Source organism: Aquarana catesbeiana, linkage group LG02, assembly GCF_042186555.1.
Source record: "Aquarana catesbeiana isolate 2022-GZ linkage group LG02, ASM4218655v1, whole genome shotgun sequence".
Lineage (NCBI taxonomy): Eukaryota > Metazoa > Chordata > Amphibia > Anura > Ranidae > Aquarana > Aquarana catesbeiana.
This window is the reverse complement of record NC_133325.1, coordinates 421,991,854-422,016,933: the sequence shown is the minus strand read 5'-3', so window position 1 is coordinate 422,016,933 and position 25,080 is coordinate 421,991,854.

Below are 25,080 nucleotides of genomic sequence, written 5' to 3'. Positions count from 1 at the left end.
TGAATTTATTTTGTTTAGTTAATTTTAAGTTCTTTTGTCTTTTGTCTATTTCCTTAAGAATCCCATTACATTTGTCAAAATCAGTAATCTTTAAATGGCTCTAATTTAGCACTACTCTCAATGATGATGAGTTGTTGTAGTGTTACTAATTGCTCCTTTTTCCTCCTCCACTATCAGTTTCATGATCTCTATTCCATGGTCAATACACTATTTTTTTTTTTTCCACTTTTTCTGTCTGGAGATGAGCAGCGGGTACAACATGTTCCCTCAGACCTCCTGGGGATAATTCCCCTGCTAATGTGATTCCAACGAGAGGATGTCCCATTTTTGATTTAACGATCTTATAAGTAATTTTTTGTGTCCTTTAAACAGGGGTCTAATATTGTCATGTTCCTGGGGCTCAATCTCAGCAGTTTCTAAATCGAAGGTGGCCTTAATTTCAACATTGTCAATAACCCAACCCTCGCTTCAATTATTTGGCTGTCCAGGCATACCATTACAGGTGATAGTCCATAATTGGTGTGTTCCATGACTTGGCTGTCCTCTGGATCCCCAATGTCTTCAATGGACTACCAGATCCCTATTCAGAGCTGAAAGTCCCGCTGGTTGAAGGAAAGAAAATTGCATCATATATGACCCGCCTTATAGTAACAGTAGAAATAGTATACACATTTAATTAACGTGGACACTGATATCGGGATAGATACAGAATTTTGGTTTTGGGATACACGAAAATGGCTGTTTTATGTATAATGTACATCAATTATTAGTCATGTTGTGGAGTGCATAATGTTAGTGCTAGTTTTATTGGTCTAGCTTTTTTTTTTTTTTTTTGGCTCTGTACTGTATTACATAATTGTTTGATACACAGGACTAAATGTTGTTTAGTGAGGGTTTACGTCTTTCTCTTTCTCTCACCCCCTTCCATTTGTCTCTTTCTCTCTCCCCTCCCCCCACTTCCCTTTTGTCTCTCTGTTTTAATTTCATTTCTTTCATTGTAAGGCCTAGCAGATTACTTGTTACTGGCATTGGTAATATTTTGTATGCTTTAAATATAAATTTGTCATATTTCAGGTTGTCAGTAAAATATCGGCTCTATCAGTACATTTTCTCAATTATATGTAGTTTTTTTTTTTTTTTTGAAAAAAAAAAAAAAAGTTGTGGGGTTTAGCAACACTGATACAAAGCTCCCTGTAAAAGTCTGAGACTACATACAGTACTGAGAACCGCTGCAGTTGTTATTGAGGTAAATAGTGCATTTGGTCCAAACAAACAATTCAAAGTTACAATAAACTTGGACATTAGTCTTAATCCTGTTTTTGCTAGAACAATACATCCTGTCTTTATATTTCAGAGTTGTAGTCTCCCTAGCTCCTGAGATGGATTTTACTGGTGGGGAAACATATCTGTCCAGCTTTGACCCTAAGGCGTATTTGACTTCGTACTACACTGGGTCCAGAGAAAGCAGCATACTGAAGTTTAGACTACAAAAACTCTATGAAACTTTTGGGCCAGGTATGTAGACACTCTACCATTGAGATCAATCATTTTAATACAGTTCTAGTAGTATTGTGGTTTTAATCCTCAATGAAAATCGTTTATTGTTGCAATGAGATGTTTAGCAACGCTAATATTTCTGTGTCATGTCTTGCCTGTATTTTTCTCTGTCCTTGATCAATTTGTTTTTCTTTTGCTGGGCGGGTCATTATATAAAATTATAGCAACATTGAGAATTTTTAATTTTTTTTGTACATACGTTTCATAATCTCCAATATACTCAGGCAGTGGCGGCCCATCCATAGAGGGCGCACAGGCGCCCTGCCCCCTGGTCTATATATCAGGGCGCCGGACTATGGATTCCAATGAGGGGTGGGGGGGGGGGAGACAGTGTGGTGTGTGTGTGTGTGGGTTTTTTTTTTTTTTTTTAAGCACTGGATTAGAGCCAGAGGCTCTAATAGCCTTCAAAAAAAGGGTGGGCTCGGGGCGCAGAGCATTACGCCCTGATCACACCCAGTTGTGTGACGATGGCAAATTAATTTTTGCTTTTTTCACACTAAAATTCCTCCCTGCCAATCAGGAGGCAGGTCATGAGGCCAAAGTGTCAAGCGATCCTATTGGATGCGTATCGCTTAGGACGGAGGAACAGAGAGGAGACACATGACGGAAGGGAGTGTCAGCACCACCAGCCTCCCAGAAGGGGAACCCGACAAACCGCCACTGTACTGAAGTCTTTCTTGTGGTTTTACTTAACCACTTAAGCCCCGGAGGATTTGGCTGCTCAATGACCAGAGCACTTTTTACAATTTGGCACTGCGCTGCTTTAACTGGTAACTGTGCAGCTGTACCCAAACGAAATTTGCGTCCTTTTTTCCCCACAAATATAGCTTTCTTTTGATGTTGTTTGATTGCCTCTGCGACTTTTTTATTTTTTGACTATTTTTATTTTTATTTTTTGACTATATAAGTAGAATTATTTTCTACTTTTTGTTATAAAAAATAACCCAATAAACTCAATTTTAGTCATACATTTAGGCCAAAATGTATTCGACCACATGTCTTTGGTAAAAAAAAAAAAATGTCAATAAGCATATATTGGTTTGTGCAAAAGTTATAGCGTCCACAAACTAGGGTACATTTTCTGGAATTTACACAACTTTTCGTTTGACTACCTATCTCATTTCTTGAGGTGCTAAAATGTCAGGGCAGAAAAATGACAAAAAAAAAATAATAATTACACAAAGTTGTCACCAAATGATATATTGCTCACACGTGCCATGGTTATATGTCCTTAGCACCAAATGACCTCATTTTGTAAAGTAGACACCCCAAGCTATTTGCTGAGAGGCATGTTGCGTATTTTGCAGATCTCGCTTTTTGTCATAAAGTTTTGAAAATTGAAGAGAAATTTCTTTCTTCATTTTCAAAAATGAGATCTGCAAAATACTCACCATGCCTCTTGGCAAATACCTTGGGGTGTCTGCTTTCCATTTTGGGGGGGTGTGTGCTATCTGGACATTTCAGGGCCTCTGTAACTGTGATGGGTAATAAGGAGTAAAACCAAAATTTTACACCTTTTAGAAAGCCAGAAGGTGGTGCTTGGTTTTTGGGGTCCTGTACGCGGCTAGGCTCCCAAAAAGTCTCACACATGGTATCCCTGTACACAGGAGAATGCAGCAGAATGCATTTTGGGGTGTAATTCAACATATAACCATGCCATGTTTGAACAATATATCATTTAGTGACAACTTTGTGCAAAAAAAAAAAAAAAAAGGAGTCATTTTGGGGGGGGGGGGGGGGGGGTTGAACTGTCCTGGCATTTTATTCACAACATTTAGAAGCTTACCCACTCTTCTAACCACTTGAAGACAAAGCCCTTTCTGACACTTTGTTTACATGAGAAAATATTTTTTTGCAAGAAAACTACTTTGAACCCCCAAACATTATATATGTATGTATATATAATTTTAAAGCAAAGGCCTTACAGAATAAAATGGTGGGTGTTTTTTTTTCCACACAGTATTCGGTCGTTGAGGTCCACCCTTCCCATATTAAGGTTATATTTTTTTGGGGGGGGGGAACACACTTTTAATTTTAATGCACTAAAACACATTATATTGCCCAAATGTTTGGAATAAAAAAGATGATTTTATGCCGAGTACATGGATGCCAAACACGACATTAAAATTGCCCACAAACGTGCAGTGGCGACAAACTACATACATTTTTAAAAGCCTTTACAAGTTACTATTTTAGATTTACAGAGGTCTACTGCTAAAATTACTGCCCTCGATTTGACCTTCATGGTGCAATTGCTGTTTACATATGACACCAGACCGCCGCTTGCGTTCGCCTTTGCATGTGAGCAAGGGGGACAGGGGTGTGTTTTTTTGTTTTTGTTTTTTTTTTACTGTTCCATTTTATTTTTTTAATCATTTTTATTGTTATCTCAGGGGATGTTTACATATTTTAGGGAACTTTATTCTTCTTTTTTCTTTTTCTTCTTCAGAAAACCATGGGAGGGGGGACATTCCCTCCCACTGCTTGTAAAAGCAGTCTAGAAGCTAATTAGCCGCTAGGATTGCTTATACATGAAAGCCGACCGCTGGGTGAAAAGAATGATGCCTAAACCTGCAGGCATCATTCTGGTATAACCACTCAAAGTCCAGCAACATACCAGTACGTTTCTGGTCCTTGTTGGGCATACATTGTAATGTTCGTTTTTTCATGTAGCCTGTGGGCTGAATGAATAAAAAGATTGATCAGTGGGCATGCCCACCATTAGAATACCGCCCTTCATCCACCCACTTCTAATGATGGGCATACGTGCACCTTTTTTCTTCTTTTTTTTTTTTTTTAACTGTGGTGGTGAAATCGCCTCCTACATCGCTGGAGTCGCTGATTTACGTATCGTGGGAGTTAACGCTGTTGCTGTCAAGATAAATAAATCAGTGCTGTACCTGAAAACAAAAAATGGTTATAAGTAAAGTATAAAAGAATTACATACCTGAAAAGCAAACATGATAAAACATTGCATTGTAGAATACAGTAAAAAAGAGCAGAACAATAGCGAGAGAGAGAAAACTAGAGGACAACAACTTTTATTTATTTTTTTATTTGTAACGGTTCGGGTCTCCCAAAATGCGATGGCATCTTTGGAGACCCTGTGAAAGTGTGTCCTAGTCTGTGCAGTGCTGTACCCTACGCTAATGCTCCACTAGTGTGTGGTAGCGTTCAAAACATCCACCAATGCAAAGACCAGGATGGTCAGGACAGGAGGACAATAATAGCGGGTGCCGCGCCTATATCCGCATAAGGAAAATGCCTCTCATGCAGCCAGCTCGCTGCATTTGAATTGGGAAGTTGGGCCACAGCACTGTCTGGAAACAAAAGGGCTGTGATGATCTCTTCCTGGAATTTAAGGAAGGATCCAGTTCGTCTTGAAGCTTTGTATAGCACATGTACCAGCGTCTGGCTTTACAGGCAATTAGGTACGGTGCCAACAACTGGTCGTTGAGGTCCACACTTCCCATATTAAGGTTATATTGGTGGACACAGAGGGTTTTCTCCAACACCAGTTGCTGTAGGAATTTGGACCGTCATGTCTGCGTGAAGGGAGGGCTGAACGAAAACATTCTTATTATCCCTCCACTTCACAGCGAGCAAATTATTACACTTCAAGCAGGCTCTAGCCCCCAGCCCAAGACGGGAATCTACAAGCCGCTGGGGTAAGCCCCAGCGATTAGATCGCACAGTGCCACATGCGCCAATTCCATGATCAAACAAGTGACTAAAAAGTGGCACGCTCGTGTAATAATTGTCCACATACAAATGGTACCCCTTTCCAAATAAGGATGACACCAAGTCCCACACAATCTTACCAGCGCTCCCTATGTAGTCTGGGCAGTTCTCCGGCTCTATGTGACTATCTCTTCCCTCGTAAACCATAAAACTATACAGTGGGGACGGAAAGTATTCCGACCTCCTTAAATTTTTCACTTTGTTATATTGCAGCCATTTGCTAAAATCATTTAAGTTCATTTTTTTCCTCATCAATGTAAACACAGCACCAAATATTGACAGAAAAACACAGAATTTTTGACATTTTTGCAGATTTATTAAAAAAGAAATACTGAAATATCACATGGTCCTAAGTATTCAGACCCTTTGCTCAGTATTTAGTAGAAGCACCCTTTTGATCTAATACAGCCATGAGTCTTTTTGGAAAAGATGCAAACAAGTTTTTCACACCTGGAATTTTGGATCCTCTGCCATTCCTCCTTGCAGATCCTCTCCAGTTCTGTCAGGTTGGATGGTAAACGTTGGTAGACAGCCATTTTTAAGTCTCTCCAGAGATGTTCAATTGGGTTGAAGTCAGGGCTCTGGCTGGGCCATTCAAGAACAGTCACAGAGTTGTTGTGAAGCCACTCCTTCGTTATTTTAGCTGTGTGCTTAGGGTCATTGTCTTGTTGGAAGGTAAATCTTTGGCCCAGTCTGAGGTCCTGAGCACTCTGGAGAAGGTTTTCATCCAGGATATCACTGTACTTGGCCGCATTCATCTTTCCCTCGATTGCAACCTGTCATCCTGTCCCTACAGCTGAAAAACACCCCCACAGCATGATGCTGCCATCACCATGCTTCACTGTTGGGACTGTATTGGACAGATGATGAGCAGTGCCTGGTTTTCTCCACACATACCGCTTAGAATTAAGGGCAGCAGAAATTTTTTTTTTTTTTGTAACCTTGGCCAGATCTGTGCCTTGCCACAATTCTGTCTCTGAGCTCTTCAAGCAGTTCCTTTGACCTCATGATTCTCATTTGCTCTGACATGCACTGTGAGCTGTAAGGTCTTATATAGACAGGTGTGTGGCTTTCCTAATCAAGTCCAATCAGTATAATCAAACACAGCTGGCCTTAAATGAAGGTGTAGAACCATCTCAAGGATGATCAGAAGAAATGGACAGCACCTGAGTTAAATATGAGTGTCACAGCAAAGGGTCTGAATACTTAGGACTATGTGATATTTCAGTTTTTCTTTTATAATAAATCTGCAAAAATGTCAACAATTCTGTGTTTTTCTGTCAATATGGGGTGCTGTGTGTACATTAATGAGGAAAAAAATTAACTTAAATGATTTTAGCAAATGGCTGCAATATAACAAAGAGTGAAAAATTTAAGGGGGTCTGAATACTTTCCATCCCCACTGTATGTATAGCCTGTGGCCCTGTCAGAGCTTATACATCTTGACCCCATATCTGGCACGCTTGCTGGGAAGATGCTGTTTGAATGACAAGCGGCCAGAAAACTTAATCAGGGACTCATCAATGCAGACAACCTGATGGGGCGTAAACAAGGCTGCAAACTGTTGGTTGAAGTGGTTTACGAGGGGCCGAATTTTGTAGAGCCAATCATATCCAGGTTCACCCCGAGGACGACAGAGTTCATTGAAGTGCATGAACCGCAAGATCCGCTCGTATCGTGCCCTGGCCATGGAGGCAGAGAACACAAGCATATGGTGAATTGGGTCAGTGGACCAATATGGCTGCAACTCACTGTTTTTAGTTCTGCCCATGAGGAGGGATAGAAAGGTCTTAAATTCGGAATTCGTAATAGGTTTCCATTCTCTGGCAAGGGTCAAATGGGGATTAGCCGCGATGAATTGACCAGCATACAAATTGCTTTGGTCCACAATAGATCTATAGAGATCCTCGGTGTAAAACAGCGAATAAAAATCAAGTGACGTAAAATCAACTGTTTCCACCTGAATTACGGATTGGCCAGTGAATGGGGGAAGTAGGGGTGCTGCAGAAGTGGTGGGCTCCCAATTAGGATTGGCATATTCTGCAGGAAGGGCACTATGAGCTTGACGGGCCTGTGTTTGTCTTCTTGGTGGCTGCGGGACACTAGTTTGCCACCTCACCAGCTTGAACGGCACTCATGGGACTCGCCACGTCACCACGTGATACTGCAGTGCTGGTTTGACTACGACCAGGGTGTACTAAGCCGCTGGTGCTTTCCAGTTCACCAGAAGGATGAGCGGCACTAGTACTGGCTCTCTGCTCCATACGAGAGCCCTGCAGTTCTTGCACCTCAATAACAGCAGAAGAACGGGATCGGGTACACCTGACCTTGGTAGGGACCACAACTCAGTCGTCAGCTATCTGTCAGGGTGCCGCTGCTGTCTACGGGATCGTATTCTGAGCGTGAATCTGACAGATGAGTGACATCCTCTTCACTATCTGTCATGCTCCAAAAGCTTCTTCACTAGTGTACCATTTAATTTGACATTTTTGTTCTCTAAATTTACTGGTACAGTAGTGAGACTCACAGGAAAAAGAGCTCCTGACTGTCAGCGACTGCTTCAAAAGCTACCAAAAAACTGTTAGCCTTTGCAGGGATCAGGCCTGACTCTGCGAATGCTGCAGTTATGTGTGTTGTGTTTTTGTAAGTGACAGTGATCAATTGATACTGCACTTGGGTGGGCTGGGCTGGGTGGAGGGGCTAAAGGCAGGTGCTAGCCAGTATCTGGGCTGATTCTGCTAACGCTGTGTCTTTGGGAACCCAAAACTATTGGGGATGCTAATATAGTTTCTGATCAGATCAAAGATCTTGATCCGTTCAGACACTATACTACTAAGGGTGGTGTATGGTGCGTGCGTGGGTGTTAGCGCTACTGGCACTAATCTGACAGTGCCTGGTGCGAAGCAGACCCTGACTGACGCTAAAAACCTAACTGATATCACCCGCCAGGTGATCAGGGGGTTAAAACCTTTATTGGGTAATATACGCCGAGTACCCTAACGCTATAAAAACCAAACGAACTAACCAGTGTCACCTGTAACACTAATCCGGTGGTCACTGGTAACAGGGGGTGTAGGGGTTAACTAGGGGGCAATCAGGGGGTTAAAACCTTTATTAGGTAATATGGGGGTACCTGACACTATAAAAACCTGACGGTGAAACTAATCAACTAACTGGCTAACTATCGTCACCCGTGACACAAATACAGCGATCAGAAAAAAGATCAATTAGTGGACACTGGGGGCCGATCAAGGGGTTAAACCTTTCAATTAGGGGGGGTACCCTAGACCGAACACTTATTAACAGTCACAAATTACACCAATGCAGTGATCAGTGAAAAATCTGAAAATTGGTGACAGGGAGTGAAGGTGTTAATGGGGGGGGTGGCAAGTGTACTGGTGTTAGTGTAGTATTGTGCAACTCACTGTTAGACGTCTTCTCTCCTCTCACTGGAATCGAAAAGACTCCACGAGGAGAGGTGACATCACTTCCTCCTGTCTGTGTTTACACTTACACAGACAGGGGACGTTTGATAGCGTGGAGTGGGAGTACTTATGGAAAGTATTGGCGAAGTTTGATCTTGGAGACACCATAATCTCATGGATCAAAATGTTATACAAAACACCTAAAGCCTGTATCAGAATTAATACCACACTATCATCATCATTTGATTTATACAGGGGAACCCGACAGGGCTGCCCTCTGTCGCCTTTACTTTTCGCTTTGGCTGTTGAACCACTGGCGGCGGCTATAAGGGGAAACACAGAAATAGTAGGCTTTAGGCGGGGAGAGACAGAAGAAAAAATAGCACTATATGCAGACGACGCACTTTTATTCTTAGGTGACACGTCCACCTCTCTGATTAAACTTATGGAACTGATTGGGACATTCGGAAACTTTTCCGGATTAAAATAAATTGGGATAAATCGACAATACTACCCCTTGATCCACTAGTAGCATCCCTACCTCAAATAGCCAAACAAATTAAAGTAGTGGATAAATTTAAATATTTAGGCATAATCATACACCCTAATTTAGATCAATATATTAAACTAAATATAGACCCACTCCTCAAAAAATTGAAAGAAAAGCTTGTCAGTTGGATCCGGCTACCCCTTTCTGTGGTTGGTAGGTGCAATCTGATCAAGATGATCTGGAGCCCACAACTGCTGTATGCACTGCACAACGCCCTTATCTGGATCCCTATCCACGTGTTCCGACTATGTAATACCCTATTCCGAGCACTGATTTGGAGGGGACAAGTCCCAAGGATTAAACTAGAAACACTACAGGAGATGAAGGACTCGGGTGGATTGGCGGTCCCAAATCCATTTTATTATTTTATAGCGGCTCAACTGCAACATTTAACAGGCTGGCTTCACCCTGAGTCTTCTGATCCTATTCAGAACATTGTGAGTACACAACTATCTTGTGATGGTCTTGTGGAGTGCATAGAAGCAGGCGAGTTAGGAGCATTGATACAGTTCCCCACACTACTGCTCATTGACAAAATTTGGAACAAAACCAAACAGCATCTCCAATATGATGGATACACAAACTGGTCACGAATATGGAATAATCGTAATTACCCAGAACTGAATAAATTGGAGAATTTCTCTAATTGGGGGAGAAAGGGAGTTCAATACATTCCACAATTGTATTTTGGTGGGGTTTTACGAGATTTCCAATCAATACGCTCAGAATTTAATTTGCCAAACACCTCATTTTATCAGTATTTACAACTTAGACATGCCATAACAGCACAAAGCAAAACATCCAAATGGGAGCTGGTTAAAACTGGGGTGCTCATACAACTAGTTACGTCATCATCCCGGAAGGGACAAATCTCCGCTATATATGGCTCCCTTATTAACCATGTATCTAAGGCAATGACTTTTGGCTGTAGAAGGGGCTGGGGAGAGGACATAGGGGAAATTTCAAACGAGGAATGGAGCAACATTCTGGAGAACGTACTTAAGGTGTCCCTGTGCTCCTCTCAAAAGCTCACTCAATTATTTATTATTCACCGTACATATCGCACACCCGAAAAACTACATAAGTGGCACAGGAGAGATGATCCACTATGTCCTCGCTGTCTTATTGACAACGGTACACTTATTCATATGCTATGGAAATGCCCAAAGTTACAGAGGTACTGGGCTTCAGTGATAAACACTATTAACAGTATATGGAATATCAAACTTATAAATGACCCTAAACTTTGTTTACTGGGATGGTTGGATGAAGAACAATACACTCCTCATACGTACACTGCCATTTTGAGGACACTATTCTTAGCTAGGAAGCTTATTGCCAGAAAGTGGCTATCCACAATGACTCCTACAGTGACGGAGTGGATTGCGGCGGTAAATGATTCTCTAATTAGAGAACAACTCACATATAAACATAGAGGCTGTCCAAACAAATTTGAAAATATATGGGATCCATGGCTAGACACACCTGGACTGGCTCCATTGAGCTTGGTCCATAATAGAATCTTGGGTGGTAGAGTCCATACAGTAGGAACACCAGCATAGATAATAATAGAGAGCAGGGTACAATGATGTTGATCTAGAGATGAAAAACCTTATACCGTATATATGATGTTTTTTTACTGGAACAAATGTGAGGTGGCAGATGGGTAATGCGGAGGTCAATATGTACATAGTTTGCCTAGTCTAATAATAGTTATTGTTGACCCCGTTGGGTCCAGCGGAAGGGAAAATAAGGAAAGGGAACAAAACAAAAATTTAATTGGAAAATGACCAATAGAAGTTATATAGAACAAATAACGACCTGCAAAAGTCATAACTATAACAAATGCATCGCACAAGTATATATTATATTATTATATTAATTCAGTGATAATGACTGCTAAACGCCTTATGCGGAATGTGTTGATGTATTTAGTCATGTCACATTAATATTGGTTGTTCTCATGTAATATGGCATTGAACTCGATCTGTATGCTGGAATGTAACCACTTGATTTATTGTATTCAATGGAATTTATTTAAGAAAAAAAAAAAATCTTAGTGCCTACCTAGGAGGATGCAACATTCTTATTAATCAGCTGATGCACTTGTAGGGCTCTAATGAAGAAACTTGCAGTGTTGTAATCCCTTCGCAAGTGATTAACCCTTTGAGAGTATCTAACTAAAAATACAATTTTTGTTGCAGAGGATGCCTAATATCTGACTTGTATCTTAGTGCAAACTTCTGGGAAAATCAGTGAGCCAATTGCATAATCAGGAAGTTACATTTCTGGGGGTGTTCTGCACACCAATTGTGTATGGAACACCTCCAGGTTGCCATATTGCATTGGATTTTACAGAAAATTTACAGCTGTTAATTTTTTTTTTTTTCCTGGTTGAGCCCTGGTTCACACTGATGCGACACGAGAAAAGTACAAGATTGCTGTATTTATTTATTTTTTATTTATTTATTTCAGGTACTTATATAGCGCTGTCAATTTACGCAGTGCTTTACATATACATTGTACATTCACATCAGTCCCTACCCTCAAGGAGCTTACAATCTAAGGTCCCTAACTCACATTCATATATACTAGGGACAATTTAGACAGGATCCAATTAACCTACCAGCATGTCTTTGGAGTGTGGGAGGAAACCGGAGTACCCGGAGGAAACCCACGCAGGCACAGGGAGAACATGCAAACTCCAGGCAGGTAGTGTCGTGGTTGGGATTCGAACCAGCGACCCTTCTTACTGCTAGGTGAGAGTGCTACCACCACACCACTGTGCCGCCTTCCCCTGCATCGCATTGCTTGGTAATTGCGTGGCACCCATGCGATCTGCTGCAGGTGTCAATGTTAGATTAACAACACCCCAAAAGAGATGAACACCCATGTGATGTTCAGGTGTGGGAAAAGAAAAGAGTCTTGCACCATTTTGGTGCGGATGTGATTTGAGCCATACAAAATGTATGGCTCACAATCGCACCGCACAGACATTCCATGTGATGTGCACAGGAATGAGGTGTGATTCCTGTGCGGATCACATGTAGTGTTTTCCACAGACCAGTGTAAACCTAGGCTGAGAAACTGAAAATAAAAGAAAGTATGCAATTGCATTGAACAGATATACAGGGCACAAAGTCTGTGTTAAAGCATCTGTTTTCCTGTTTTATATATGAGATAAAAAAAAAAAAAAAAACACAAAAAAAAAAGTGGGTGGTAAAAAAACAGCAAATGTGTAATTTCATGTATCAGCAATTATCTCCTAAAAGTTGGGAAAGAGGAAGGGGGGATACATTTTGCTCACAGTTCAGTGTATACAGAAATTGGATATTGTAAGATCATTATACAAAATGGATGATCTTGTACTTAAAGGATTTTTTTCACCTTTCTGAGCATGTTACACCCATATTTAGGGTTTAAAATGTTCAGGGTCTGCCTGCTTCTCCCCCCTCCCTGTGACAGTGGGCTGGGATCATCTCCCTGCACTCGCTGTCACAATTGCCTACACGGCCGCGTCATTCATTCACAGATCCCTGTAAATCAATGCACTACAAGTACCGTCAGCCCTTGAGGCTGACAGCTTGTAGTTTTCAGTGAACTACCAGGGCACTGATGAGCGCGCTAGGTAGTTCATTGAGCTTCCTGCCATTTGGTAACTGCCTGCCCGTATCGGAGGTACAGGCAGACAGCTACACAGTTTGTAGAAGCCTGGCATTACACCCACGATCTGCTGATCGTAAGTGCAATGCTTTTCAGGCTCCAAAAAAAAGTGCATTTTATTATTTTAAAGATGAACTTATCCTTTAAAGTAACAATACAGTGAATTTCTCTGTCACAGCCAGGACAGCCATCAGAAATTTTTCCCCAGGGCTTGCCTATAGGCTATCCTACCGATTCCGCACACCGGCCATCTCACCTGTACGCACTCAGCCCCCCTCAATCCTGTATATATGTCAGCCCCCTCACACCTGTGTATTTGTCAGCCCCCCCCCCCACACACACACCTGTATATATGTCAGCCACCCCCCCACACACCTGTATATATGTCAGCTTGCTAAAAAAACTGTATATATGTCACCTGTATATATGTCAGTTTGCTAAAAAAAAACACCTGAAGGACTCCAAGATGGTGAGAAATAAGATTCCCTGGTCTGATGAGACCAAGATAGAACTTTTTGGCCTTAATTCTCAGCGGTATGTGTGGAGAAAACCAGGCACTGCTCATCACCTGTCCAATACAGTCCCAACAGTGAAGCATGGTGGTGGCAGCATCATGCTGTGGGGGTGTTTTTCAGCTGCAGGGACAGGACGACTGGTTGCAATCGAGGGAAAGATGAATGCTGCCAAGTACAGGGATATCCTGGACGAAAACCTTCTCCAGAGTGCTCAGGACCTCAGACTGGGCCGAAGGTTTACCTTCCAACAAGACAATGACCCTAAGCACACAGCTAAAATAACGAAGGAGTGGCTTCACAACAACTCTGTGACTGTTCTTAAATGGCCCAGCCAGAGCCCTGACTTAAACCCTATTGAGCATCTCTGGAGAGACCTAAAAATGGCTGTCCACCAATGTTTACCATCCAACCTGACAGAACTGGAGAGGATCTGCAAGGAGGAATGGCAGAGAATCCCCAAATCCAGGTGTGAAAAACTTCTTGCATCTTTCCCAAAAAGACTCATGGCTGTATTGGATCAAAAGGGTGCTTCTACTAAATACTGAGCAAAGGGTCTGAATACTTAGGACCATGTGATATTTCAGTTTTTCTTTTTTAATAAATCTGCAAAAATGTCAACAATTCTGTGTTGTTTTTTTATCAATATGGGATGCTGTGTGTACATTAATAAGAAAAAAAAAATGAACTTAAATGATTTTAGCAAATGGCTGCAATATAATATAATATAAAATTTAAGGGGGTCTGAATACTTTCCGTCCCGTGTGTGTGTGTGTGTGTGTGTGTAATATATATAATCTCCTGTTTCCCCGAAAATAAGACCTAGCGTGATTGTCGGTGATGGCTGCAATATAAGCCCTACCCTGTTTCCCCGAAAATAAGACCTACAAGGACTTTAATTAGGGCTTATTTGGGGGGTAGTGTGTGTGTGTGTGTGTGTGTGTGTGTGTGTGTGTGTGTGTGTGTGTGTGTGTATATATATATATATATATATATATATATATATATATATATATATATGTATGTGTGTGTGTATGTATATATATATATATATATATATATATATATATATATATATATATATATATATATATATATATATAATGTATATGTCTAGCCAAGCCTATACCTGACTGTAGGCCACTCCTGGAGTACGTGTTCAAAGACACTGGAGGAGGTAGACGCTCACAGGCCACTAAAAGAGGGCAAGCAGGCTCTGTGTCTACAGCCAACAGTGCTGGTCGTGGACACTGTACATCCTCAGCACGTTTTTTCGGCAGCTGGCCGTGTTGAGCCACAACATGCAGAAGAGTTGGTAGAGTGGATGACCAAGCCGTCCTCATCCTCTGTCACCCAGGCTCAGGGTACTTTGTCTGCCAATGCAGCTGCCAAAGTGGCCTCTTCCATCGGCTCAATGTCATCAGTCATTCCTTCCCTAGCCCCACCATCATGCCCTAAGGAGTCCCCTGAACTGTTGGACCACAGTGTAGGGTACATGCTGCAGGAGGATGCACAGCGTTTTGAAGGCTCTGATGATGGTACCCCGGTTGAGGATGAAGGCGGTAACGTGAGCCCAGGGAGGGGGTGCCCAAGAAGGACAAGAAACTGGCAGTTTGCAGCATACTGCCAGGTTTGTTCCAGTGGCGAGGAGGGAGGGGATGATGAGGTCACTGACTCTACGTGGGTGCCAGATAGAAGAGAGGAGGAGGAGGCACATCTCCAACGAGGCAGGATGCTCTCCAGGGGCCAGCTTAAGGGCAGGAAGCTGACTGCATCGCACCGCAGAGCTCCGCATGTGCAAGGCGCTGCTGAATCCGCGTGTTTTTCCAAAAGTTCTTTGGTGTGGGCTTTTTTTGAGACGTGTGCAGCAGATCGCACCGTTGCTGTTTACAACATATGTCAAACGTGGCCAAAACAGCAGCCGCTTGGACACCACATGCTTGACCAGACTTATGTCGAGCTCCCATGCAGTCCGTTGGCAACAGTACTTAAAAGACCCACACCAAAGAACAAGGCGGACCTCTCCTTGCTCCTCATCAGCTGGGATCTCTAATCCAACTATAACTTCAGTCCTCTCAGAGACCTGCACTGAGAGGAATGAAGCTGTAGAATTGGGTGTCCCAAGCACTTGTGGGCAATCTGCTAGCGGTACACCAACATCCGATTGTAGCAGGCAAATTTCCCTACCCCAGTTGCTAAACCAGTGAAAGAAATTCGGTCCCAGCCATCCACATGCTCAGCGGCTGAATGCTAGTTTGGCTAAATTGCTAGCGCTGTAACTGCTGCCTTTTCAGCTGGTAGACTCTGCCCCTTTCGAGAATTTGTGGAATGTGTGCTACATCAGTGGCAGTGGCTCAGTGGTTCCTAAATGCCAATTTTTTTCTCGAAAGGCCATTCCGGCTCTACCGACATGTGTAAGGCAATGCCTTGGCCTCGTTGGACAGGGCGGTCAGTGGTAAGGTGCATATTACCACTTACTCAGCAGGCATGGACAGGGACGTTGCCTTCCTTTCATGGCGCACTGGGTAACCCTGCTGGCAGCTGGGAAGGATGCAGGACAGGGTGCAGTATTGTTGGAGCTTGTTCCACCACCACGCCTCCAAAATGCTGGTAGTGGTGATTCTGCAACACCTCTCCTCCACCCCCTCCTCTTCTTCTTCCTCTATGACCTCTTTCTGTGCAGATTGGTCCTCGGAAACCAGCGGTGCTCCATAGGCATTCTAGGTGCTACGCAAGCACTCAGGCAAAAAGATGCCATGCTGTGTTTGAGTTGGTCTGCTTAGGGGACAGGAGCCACACTGGGGCAGAGATTCGGTCAGCTCTGCAGGGGCAGGCTCAGAGGTGGTCGACGCCATGCCAGCTTTAGCCAGGAATGGTGGTTTGCAACAATGGCACCAACCTCCTCTCCGCCCTCCAACAGGGACACTTCACCCATGTTCCCTGTTTAGCTCACGTCCTTAATTTGGTGGTGCAGCGGTTCTTGTACAGGTACCCGGGCTTACAGGATCTCCTGAGGCATGCCATGAAAGTCTGTGGGCATTTCCGCCAGTCATATAATTCCAGTGCTTGGCTGACTGACCTCCAAAAGGAATGCAACCTGCCCAAGAACAGCCTCATCTGTGACATGCCCACCAGGTGGAACTCAACATTGGCAATGCTGCAGCAGCTGCACACGCAGCAGAGGGCCATCAATGAGTACTTGTGTGAGTATGGCACCAGCACAGGGTCAGGGGAGCTTGGCTTTTTTTCGCCACGCCAGTGGCTCATGATCAAGGATGCATGCACTGTCCTGTTACCATTTGAGGAGGCCACGAGGATGGTGAGCAGTGACAGTGCATGCATCAGTGATACTGTCCCTCTTGTCTTCCTGTTGGAGCACACGCTGCGTGGAATAATGGACAGGGCACTTGAGGCAGAACAGAGGGAGGAAGCGGAGGACTTCCTTACCTTTCAAGGCCCCCTTTATCCAGACAGTATTCCTGCAGGCCTGCCTATCACACAGGAAGAGGAGGATTGTGTCAGCATGGAGGTGGAGCCTGGCACTCAGCAGCAGTCTTCAAGGGTTCATTTTCAGTCCTCAGAAACCCACGGACTGTTATGTGGCTGGGAGGAGGTGGCTGTGGATCAGGTCGTCCTTGGTGACCCAGAGGACTCCGGACCGAATGCCTCAGCAAACCTACGCTGCATGGCCTTCCTGATCCTGCAAAGCCTGCGAAAGGACCCTCGGATTTGTGGTATCAAGGAGAGGGATCAGTACTGGCTGGCAACCCTTCTTGATCCACGTTACAAGGGTAAGGTGGCGGAACTTATCCAGCCGTCGCAGAGGGAGCAGAGGATGAAACCTCTTCGGGAGGCCTTGCAGAAAGCTTTGTACAATGCGTTTCCAGAGCCTGGGAGGTTACAATTTCCTGGTACTCATGGACAACTTGTTGCTGAGGCTTTGGTCAGTCGCAGAAGGAGCGGTGGAGAAGGTGGCCGTCTGACCGATGCGTTCAGACAATTTTTTTTAGTCCGCAGCCCCAAGGTCTGATCAGTTCGAGCAACATCGCCAGCGTCTGTTGTACATGGTGCAGGAATACCTAGGGGCAAGATCAGACTTGGAGACCTTTCCAACCGAAAATCCACTGGGTTACTGGGTTTTGAGGAAGGATCACTGGCCAGAGCTTGCACAGTATGCAATTGAGCTACTGGCCTGTCCTGCATCCAGCGTTCTTTCGGAACGCACATTCAGTGCTGCTGCAGGCTTTGTAACCGGTCAGAGTACGCCTGTCCACTGACTCGGTTGATTGGCTCACCTTCATAAAAATGAATCAGTCTTGGATCACCAGCTACCAAGCACCTGATGCTGATGTAACCGATTAATTTTTTTTATGAATGTGAGATCCCTTCAAGATCTCATAGACGCCTATGCTGACTATCCTGTTATGCTGAGTAACTATCCTATTCCTCCTCAATGTTCATGTTGATAGCTTCTAAGAACATTTTTGGTTCTGGGCACCACCATCAGTGGCTAAGGCCCAATTTTTCTGTCCCTGTTTAACAGGGGCATGTAATTACAATTCTTGATATAATATTTCACAGCAGGGCCCATTCCAGCACCCACCAAGAGTAACTGTGAGGGCTTACAGTGTTCTGGTACCACCAACACCTAAGGCCCAATTTTCCCCAGAATATATAGGGCAGGCCGTATAGTATATACAGGCGGTCCCCTATTTTCAAACATATGACTTCCAAACGACTCCTACTTAGAAACGGAGGGGGACAACAGGAAGTGAGAGGAAATCTACCCCTAGGAAGGGAAATTCTCTCCTGTAAGAGTTAATATGGGAAAAAGGTGTCTCCTCCACTGATTTATCACCAATCCTTGTTTTCCTTAAAAACCCAAAATTTTCAAAGTCCAATTGTCATAGGGACAAAGTGAGGTGAAATCTTCTGAATAGGGGCACAGACAGCAAAACAAATGTTACAGGGGCGATAACCCTTCCCTATGTTTTCCAAAAAGCTTTAAAATAGATTTTTTGGCTGGAGCTACTCTTACAAAACGTACCTGTTCCAAATTACAAACCGATTCTACATAAGAACAAACCTACAGTCCCTGTCTTGTTTGCACCGCCTGTATACTGCTGTTCAGAGTATATAGGGCCTGGGGGCCCCAACGCCTTTTCTTTTTTTTTATTTGGGTGCAGGGTTCCCCTTAATATCCATACAAGACCCAAAGGGCCTGGTAATGGGCTGGGGGGGGGGTATCCATGCCGTTTTGTCTCACTGATTTTCATCCATATTGCCGGGACCCGACATTACATTAAAGCCTCAAGCAGTTTTAAATTACTTTTATTCCTTTAGAAATGTAATTTTGTGCAGGGACTGTTTTAAAACATGCGCCACTTTACAGGCATACTATTAACCCCCCCCCCAGGAATGATATTTAAAGGAATATTTCACTTTTATTTTTTCACTTTAAGCATCATTAAAATCACTGCTCCCGAAAAAACGTTAGTTTTTAAAACTTTTTTTCCATTGATGCATGTCCCCTGGAGCAGCAACCGGGTCTCCAAACCATTTTTAGGACAATAACTTGCATATTAGCCTTTAAAATTCTCACTTTTGATTTCTCACGGTCGAGTCCCATAAAATTTAACGGTGTTCGAATGTTCGTGCGAACTTTCGGTCCGTTCGCATGTTCTGAATCCGAACCGAACCAGGTGGGTGTTCGGCCCATCCCTACCCCACATAGACAAATCTGTACACACACACAAGCCTCTGGCCCCTCCCTGTACACAAACAGCCCCACTCGCTTTCCTTCACAGCCCCTACTTATAACTTCCTACCTGGTTCCAGCTGGTTTTTACAAAGCTGACATGTTGCTGAGAGGCATAGTACAGGCAGATCACTGTCATATGAAGGGTGCACATGCACATAGTAGCCAGAGGTGGCAGTAAAGAGCTCGATGTCTAAAATCAATGACACGAGAACTGCAGAAACTGAGAGATCGGTTCTATACTGCACAGCATGGATCTCCTTCACCCGTCCTGCCTTCTTCTGGCCCAGGTGGGCCCCTTACAGTTGTAACAGCTGTACCCCCTGATGGCGGCCCTAGTCACAGCACTACAGATTGAAAAGGAAAGCTCATTTTAATAACATTCAATTACAATATGGCCTGTGCATAATTTATTGTATATGCTATACATACATACATACATACATTACATTTTTTATTTTTTTGGAGCTACCCTTCAATTCCCCTGCCAAAAGCTTGTATCCAGTACCTCATTTTCACATTTCTTTACTATACTGTAGGTGGTACAATAGAGTTAATCAACAAACAGGGATGGCATTTGATTGGCGCGCTCACTGTTTAGAACTAGGACAGCTATATGATTCAGAGGAGAGACCCTACCCCTTCTTCCTTATCTTTGCAGGTAACTGTCACAAAAAAGTATTTAGTTAAAGTATATGGAAATCCAATCACTACAATCTTATATAAGATGTTATTTCAAAACTAAATTTTAATCATTTTAAATCTCCAGCTTTCATTACCTGGTTGCCGCCCACCATCAAATGACGGCGGGGCGGTGCAGCTCTCGTTCTGGAACGAGTCAACGTGATATGACGGCGTCCCAGAACGGCCGCTCCCGCGCCGCATTGCTAGGACATGGCGCGACCCCGATCTCTGTAAAGACCCGCGTCCGTAGTAGGGTACCCACGTGTCCCCGATTGCCCGGGACAATCTCGCAATTAGGTCTGTTCCGGGTCCCAGGCACCCTCATTCTGGGACAATACAGTGTCCCGGAATTGGCCCTGGGTCGATGTAATGCCCCCTAAAATAGTCTTTGCATTGTCTGTCTCTCACTGTCTCAGCCTGTGGTGGACCCCTAGCTGGCAGAGATCCTTTTTAGTTTATTCACCACCACCGCTGGCTCAATGCCCAAACTGGTTGCTACCTGCCGCCCGCTTGGCGTATATCAACCAGTGACGTCATGAGCAGGAGAGAGGCAGAGACCCATCACAGCAGAGGAGATTTAACTTCCTCCTCAGCGCCTACTGTTCAGTTCCACCCACCTCCTCCCTGTATGTTCTCGAGTCCAGCCAGGCGGTGGCATGCAGAAAAAACTTCTGAGACTAAAATGGAGAGATGGTAGAAAGGCAAGTAAAATGCAAAACACTCACCATCATGACAGATCCATCGGGGTTAAAATCCTGTCAGCTCTCCCCCAGCAGCCAGAGTTCTGTGCTGAACTGTGTGTCAGCCTGGAGCAAGCAAGCCTCTCAGTGCACTGTGCAGAGGAAGGTAGGCAGATAAGGGTGGGCAGGAGAGGACACTGACAGATGAGATTACTGGATGGAAGGAGGACACATCCTTAGATATCAGGGCAGGGTTCATGCTGGGACTTGAAATTCTTCACTTTTGGGGGATGTGCCCCCCCCCCCCAAAAAAAAGTGAAGAACTACAGGTCCCAGCATGAACCTCTCAGAGCTGAAGATGTTTTCTGCATCACTACACACATAATTCCTCACACCATGCCCTTCTGTCCAACTGTTAACTGTCTCTTCTCTCCTACTACTTGTTTTCCTCTCACTACACCTGCAGCCCCCCTTCATCCTCAGCCTTTCATGTTCTGCCACTTTTTTACCTACTAGTCTTCTTAACCCCTCTGTATGCTAAGCAATCCTCTCAGCAGTGGCCCATCTCTCATCTGCAACTATCACAGCCTCAGAATCTTGCCAGCATTCCATTCTTTGCTCCTTCAACCAGAATTTTTTTTTTCTCCTTTGTAGTGGTGTAACTACAGGGGTTGCCATTGCAACCCAGCCTCATACTACAGGAGGCACATGCAGCTTCCCTCTAAACCTGTATAGGAGGGGCGGCATATAGAGGAACTGATGCCCTCTATGTTCTTCTTGCAGCTATTGAATGCCTGCAGGTGGTAAAGGAGGAAATGCAGGCATTCAGTGGCTGCAAGAAGAACATGGAGGGCATCAGTTCCTCTATATGCCGCCCTATCTATCCAGTTTACTGCTGCCCACAGGCCCCTCAACGCTCTCCTGGCCCCTCTGTGATCTTCCCCAGCAACTTCTCTGCTCTCTCCCACCCCACCCCCCCTTCTCCAACCCCCTACTGTCCTCTGGACCCACCTGTGCTATTCTTTAGTCCCCCCCGTGCTGTTCTCCGGTCCCCCCGTGCTGTTCTCCAGTCCCCCCATGCTGTCCCCCCGTGCTGTTCTCTGGTCCCCTCCCCCCCCCCGTACTGTTTTCCAGTCCCCTCCCCCCCCCGTACTGTTTTCCAGTCCCCTCCCCCCGTACTGTTTTCCAGTCCCCTCCCCCCCGTACTGTTTTCCAGTCCCCTCCCCCCCCGTACTGTTTTCCAGTCCCCCCCCCCGTGCTGTTTTCCAGTCCCCTCCCCCCCGTGCTGTTTTCCAGTTCCCCCCCCGTGCTGTTTTCCAGTTCCCCCCCCCGTGCTGTTTTCCAGTTCCCCCTCCTGTGCTGTTTTCCAGTTCCCCCTCCTGTGCTGCTCTCCGCCCCCCCCCCCCCCCCCTTGTGCTCTTCTCAGGTCCTCATGCTGTTCTCCGGTCCCCTCCTGTGCAGTTCTACAGTCCCCCCCCCCCCCCGTGCTCTTCTGAGGTCTTCGTGCTTTTCTCCAGGCTCCTCCTGTGCTGTTCTCCAGTCTCCCCTGTCCTCTGGTCTCCATGCTGTTCTCTGGTTCCCCTTCCCATGTCAGGTTGGAGAGCAGGGAAGGGGTCGGTAATTAAATACTTCCCAACTGTCCCCGATTTGGAGGGACTGTCCCTCATTTAGAGCAATGTCCCTCTTTCCTCCTTGTTTGTCCCTCATTTTGGTCTGATCTATATAGTTGTATATAAAATGCACTAATTATCTATTAAAAAGCATTTTATAGAGCTAAACCTTTAATCCACATTCCAAATTGCTGCATTTGTAAATTCCAGAAGCCAATATAAAAGAAGAATAGTAGTGGGAAAAAAGCACCTGTGGGTTTAACCAATCTTTTTTTTTTTTTTTTGTATAATTCTCCTTTTAAAGGGGGAGTGGTAGGGGGCGTGTCCTATGCCTACATGTTTTTGCTATTAGGTGCCCCTTATTCCCATCTCAGAAAGTTGGGAGGTATGCAAACCCCACCATGGCGCTCACTCCGCCTCCAGCTCCACCTGAGACTCTGGCCACTGGTTGCCTAGCAATAAGTGACCTCACAGCTGCGACTCTGCCCAGCATGCAAAGTGGAGCAGAAGTTAACTTTCTCCTCCTCCACGCCTAACACTCTCCAGTCTCCACCGTGCCGGACAGAACACCTGCACTGCAGTCTGGGTTAGGATCTCTGTGGCTCTGCCCCTGGCTGTATCCCTGCCTCATACCAGAGAGCGGGCCGAAGCCGCCTCCCCCTCCTCGGCTGTTTACATGTACACAGGAGCAGGAGGAGGGATACTGATCTGAGGTCTGTTGTTAAGCTTATATTATATGTATATAGATTGACTGAGGAGGGGGACAGGGACAGTGAGCAGGAAAAAGGTAAAAAGCGCCCCCCCACCACATTTCCCACCTCCACCTCTCTACTAGCACAAGTGGAAGGGGGGGTATATACTGAGAGGGGGGGTACGTACTGAGGGAGGGGGTCTATACTTAGTGGAGAGGGGGGTCCGTACTGAGGGAGGGGGTCTCTACTTAGTGGAGAGGGGGTACGTACTGAGGGAGGGGGTCTATACTTAGTGGAGAGGGGGTACGTACTGAGGGAGGGGGTCTATACTTAGTGGAGAGGGGGTACGTACTGAGGGAGGGGGGTCTATACTTAGTGGAGAGGGGGGTACGTACTGAGGGAGGGGGTCTATTTTTAGTGGAGAGGGGGGTACGTACTGAGGGAGGGGGTTTGTACTTAATGTAATAATAGAAATACATTTCATGCATGGTGTTGGGATGATATAGGTGTTAAAACCAGCCATTCGCCCAACAAATCACTCACTGCCGAAGTCCCGTCAAACTCGAGACTACATTCAACACAACTTCGCCCCCCCCCCTTGGTCCTTGGCAAAATTGTCCCTGAATGGCAGTTTGGAAATGTGGTCACCCTAGTCCATTCACAGCCGGTTACATGTAAACAAGGAAGTGCCGCTAATCGGCGCTCCTTGCCTCACACTAACGGAGTGTGTGGCGAAGAGAGACGATCAGCAAGATTTCCACGTAGGGGGACATGTAGGAATGTAATCAGGGCACTGATCATCAGTGCCCTGATTACAGTATAGTAAAAAAGTGTCACCATACTTTACTCACCAATGCCAGAAATCAGTGCCCACCAGTGGCAGCAATCAGTGCCCATTAGCAATGCCAGTCAGTGCTGGCAATCAGTGCTGCCCATCACTGCTGTCGATTAGTACCCAACAGTGCCACCTAACAGTGCCCATAAGTGCGGCATATTAGTACCACCTCATCAATGCCCACCAGTTCAGCCTATCAGTGCCGCCTCATCAGCTCAGCGCACATCAGTGAAGGCGAAAAATTACTTGGTTACAAAATTTACTGTAAACATTTTTTTTTTTTCAAAATTTTTGGTCCTTTTTTTGTTTTTTTGTAAAAAATAAAAAAACACAGCAGTGATTAAATACCACCAAAAGAAAGCTCTATTTGTGTGAAGAAAATGATAAAACAATTTGTTTGGGTACAGTGTAGCACGACCGCGCAATTGTCATTCAAAGTGCGACAGCGCTGAAAGCTGAAAAATGGCTTGGGCAGAAAGGGGATGTAAGTGCCCGGTAGGCATGTGGTTAAAGTGGTCATGCAATGAACTACCTTGTTCAGACCCTTCCTGTTATGGGGTGGAAACGCTCTTTCTCTCCCAAATGTGCTCCTGTGTTGTCAAATGTCCTACAGACTTCTGATGCAGACAATTGGCCATTTCAACACACAACATGCAACCGTGGTCCACCCTGCAAAATGCCATACAGCTCTCATTGGTGTGCAGTACTCATAGCTCCCAACTGTCCCTGATTTGGAGCAATGTCTCTGTCCCTCTTTCCCCCTCATTTGTCCCTCATTTTGGTCTGATTCATATAGTTGTATATAAAATGCACTTTATCTTTCAAAAAATGTCCCCCAGTGCTAAACCTTTCATCCAATTTCTAAATTGCTGCATTTGTACATTTTAAAAGCCGATATAAAGGAATAGTAGTGGTAAAAAAAGTCCTTGTGGCTTTAATTAACTTTTTTTTTTTCTTTTTTTTTAAATCTCCTTTTAAGGGGGTGTGGCAGAGGGTGTGTGCTATGCCTAAATACGTTTGTTAGTAGGTGTCCCTCATTCCCATCTCAAAATATTGGGAGGTATGCAGTAGTACGTGAGAGTAGACAGGAAGTGGCTGCAGATGAGTAGCAGTAGGGATGAGACGAACATCCCCCTGTTCGGTTCGCACCAGAACATGCCAACAGGCAAAAAAATTAATTCGAACACGCGAACACCGTTAAAGTCTATGGGACACGAACATGAATTATCAAAAGTGCTAATTTTAAGGCTTATATGCAAGTTATTGTCATAAAAAGTGTTTGGGGACCTGGGTCCTGCCCCAGGGGACATGGATCAATGCAAAAATAAGTTTTAAAAACGTCAGCTTTTTCGGGAGCAGTGATTTTATTAAAC